The sequence below is a fragment of the Chiloscyllium punctatum genome, unplaced genomic scaffold (genome assembly GCF_047496795.1).
Source record: "Chiloscyllium punctatum isolate Juve2018m unplaced genomic scaffold, sChiPun1.3 scaffold_1076, whole genome shotgun sequence".
Classification (NCBI taxonomy): Eukaryota; Metazoa; Chordata; class Chondrichthyes; order Orectolobiformes; family Hemiscylliidae; genus Chiloscyllium; species Chiloscyllium punctatum.
In genome coordinates, this window is record NW_027310810.1 from 42,501 (window position 1) to 46,038 (window position 3,538).

Genomic DNA, 3,538 nt, shown 5'->3' on the forward strand with positions numbered 1-3,538 from the left:
GGAGCGTCCCGCGTGTTCAGGCCGAATATCGTGCATTGTTAACGGCGGGAAGTGTTCCAAAAGGGAATGGGATTGAATGTGACTGCTGAAGCCGACATTGAGACCTCTAACGCGGGTAGCTCGGCCGGATTTGACCCGGCGGTTCTGGCGACGGTCTCGCCTTCGAGGGGGGAGCGTCCCGCGTGTTCAGGCCGAATTTTGTGCATTTCCATCGGCGGGAAGAGGTCCAAACGGGAATGGGATTGAATGTGACTGCTGAAGCCGACATTGAGACCTCTAACGCGGGTAGCTCGGCCGGATTTGACCCGGCGGTTCTGCCGAAGGTCTCACCTTCGAGGGGGGAGCCTCCCGCGTGTTCAGGCCGAATTTTGTGCATTTCCATCGGCGGGAAGAGGTCCAAACGGGAATGGGATTGAATGTGACTGCTGAAGCCGACATTGAGACCTCTAACGCGGGTAGCTCGGCCGGATTTGACCCGGCGGTTCTGCCGAAGGTCTCACCTTCGAGGGGGGAGCGCCCACCGTGTACAGGCCGATTTTCATGCATTTCCAACCGTGGGAAGGGGTCCGAAAGGGGATGGGGGTGAACGTGACTGCTCAACCCGACTTTGAGACCTGTAACGCGGGTAGCTCAGCCGGATTTGACCCGGCGGTTCTGGCGACGGTCTCGCCTTCGAGGGGGGAGCGTCCCGCGTGTTCAGGCCGAATTTTGTGCATTTCCATCGGCGGGAAGAGGTCCAAACGGGAATGGGATTGAATGTGACTGCTGAAGCCGACATTGAGACCTCTAACGCGGGTAGCTCGGCAGGATTTGACCCGGCGGTTCTGCCGAAGGTCTCACCTTCGAGGGGGGAGCGCCCACCGTGTACAGGCCGATTTTCATGCATTTCCAACCGTGGGAAGGGGGCCGAAAGGGGATGGGGGTGAATGTGACTGCTCAACCCGACTTTGAGGCATCTAACCCGGGTAGCTCAGCCGGGTTTGACCCGGCGGTTCTGCCGACGGCCTCGCCTTCGAGGGGGGAGCGTCCCCCGTGTACAGGCCGATTTTCATGCATTTCGAACCGTGGGAAGTGGCCCAAAAGGGGATGGGAGTGAATGTGACTGCTCAACCCGACTTTGGCGCTTCCGAGCCGGGTAGCTCAGCCGGGTTTGACCCGGCGGTTCTGCCGACGGTCTCGTCTTCGAGGCGGGTGCCTCCCCCGTGTACAGGCCGATTTTCATGCATTTCGTACCGTGGGAAGTGGTCCAAAAGGGAATGGGGGTGGACGTGACTGCTCATACCGACATCGAGACTTGTAAGCCGTGTAGCTCGGCCGGGTTTGATCCGGCGGGTCTGCCGACGGTCTCGTCTTCGAGAGGGGGGCCTCCCCCGTGTACAGGCCGATTTTCGTGCATTTCCAACGGTGGGAAGAGGTTCAAAAGGGGATGGGGGTGAATGTGACTGCTCAACCCGACTCTGAGGCTTCTAACCCGGGTAGCCCGGCCGGGTTTGACCCGGCGGTTCTGCCGTCGGTCTCGCCTTCGAGGGCGGAGCCTCCCCCGTGTACAGGCCGATTTTCGTGCATTTCAAACCGTGGGAAGCGGTCCAAAAGGGGATGGGAGTGAATGTGACTGCTCATACCGACCTTGGCGCTTCCGACCCGGGTAGCTCAGCCGGGTTTGACCCGGCGGTTCTGCCGACGGTCTCGTCTTCGAGGCGGGTGCCTCCCCCGTGTACAGGCCGATTTTCATGCATTTCGTACCGTGGGAAGTGGTCCAAAAGGGAATGGGGGTGAATGTGACTGCTCAACCCGACTCTGAGGCTTCTAACCCGGGTAGCTCGGCCGGGTTTGACCCGGCGGTTCTGCCGTCGGTCTCGCCTTCGAGAGGGGCGCCTCCCCCGTGTACAGGCCGATTTTCGTGCATTTCCAACGGTGGGAAGAGGTTCAAAAGGGGATGGGGGTGAATGTGACTGCTCAACCCGACTCTGAGGCTTCTAACCCGGGTAGCCCGGCCGGGTTTGACCCGGCGGTTCTGCCGTCGGTCTCGCCTTCGAGGGCGGAGCCTCCCCCGTGTACAGGCCGATTTTCGTGCATTTCAAACCGTGGGAAGCGGTCCAAAAGGGGATGGGAGTGAATGTGACTGCTCATACCGACCTTGGCGCTTCCGACCCGGGTAGCTCAGCCGGGTTTGACCCGGCGGTTCTGCCGACGGTCTCGCCTTCGAGGGGGGAGCGTCCCCCGTGTTCAGGCCGAATTTTGTGCATTTCGAACCGTGGGAAGTTGCCCAAAAGTCGATGGGAGTGAATGTGACTGCTCAACCCGACTTTGGCGCTTCCGAGCCGGGTAGCTCAGCCGGGTTTGACCCGGCGGTTCTGCCGACGGTCTCGTCTTCGAGGCGGGTGCCTCCCCCGTGTACAGGCCGATTTTCATGCATTTCGTACCGTGGGAAGTGGTCCAAAAGGGAATAGGGGTGGACGTGACTGCTCATACCGACATTGAGACTTGTAAGCCGTGTAGCTCGGCCGGGTTTGATCCGGCGGGTCTGCCGACGGTCTCGTCTTCGAGGCGGGTGCCTCCCCCGTGTACAGGCCGATTTTCGTGCATTTCGAACCGTGGGAAGTGGTCCAAAAGGGGATGGGGGTGGACGTGACTGCTCAACCCGACTTTGAGGCTTCTAACCCGGGTAGCTCGGCCGGGTTTGACCCGTCGATTCTGCCGATGGTCTCGTTTTGGAGGGGGGAGCCTCCCCCGTGTTCAGTCCGATTTTCGTGCATTTCGAACCGTGGGAAGTGGCCCAAAAGGGGATGGGAGTGAATGTGACTGCTCATACCGACTTTGGCGCTTCCGAGCCTGGTAGCTCAGCCGGGTTTGATCCGGCGGTTCTGCCGACGGTCTCGTCTTCGAGGCGGCTCCCTCCCCCGTGTACAGGCCGATTTTCATGCATTTGCAACGGTGGGAAGTTGCCCAAAAGGGGATGGGAGTGAATGTGACTGCTCAACCCGACTTTGGCGCTTCCGAGCCTGGTAGCTCAGCCGGGTTTGAACCGGCGGTTCTGCCGACGGTCTCGTCTTCGAGGCGGCTCCCTCCCCCGTGTACAGGCCGATTTTCGTGCATTTCGAACCGTGGGAAGTGGTCCAAAAGGGAATGGGGGTGGACGTGACTGCTCAACCCGACTCTGAGGCTTCTAACCCGGGTAGCTCGGCCGGGTTTGATCCGGCGGTTCTGCCGACGGTCTCGTCTTCGAGGCCGGTGCCTCCCCCGTGTACAGGCCGATTTTCGTGCATTTCCAACGGTGGGAAGTGGTCCAAAAGGGAATGGGGGTGGACGTGTCTGCTCATACCGACTTTGAGACTTGTAAGCCGGGTAGCTCAGCCGGGTTTGTTCCGGCGGTTCTGCCGACGGTCTCGTCATCGAGGGGGGAGCCTCCCCCGTGTCCAGGCCGATTTTCATGCATTTCCAACCGTGGGAAGTGGTCCAAAAGGGAATGGGGGTGAATGTGACTGCTCATACCGACTTTGAGACTTTTAAGCCGGGTAGCTCAGCCGGGTTTGACCCG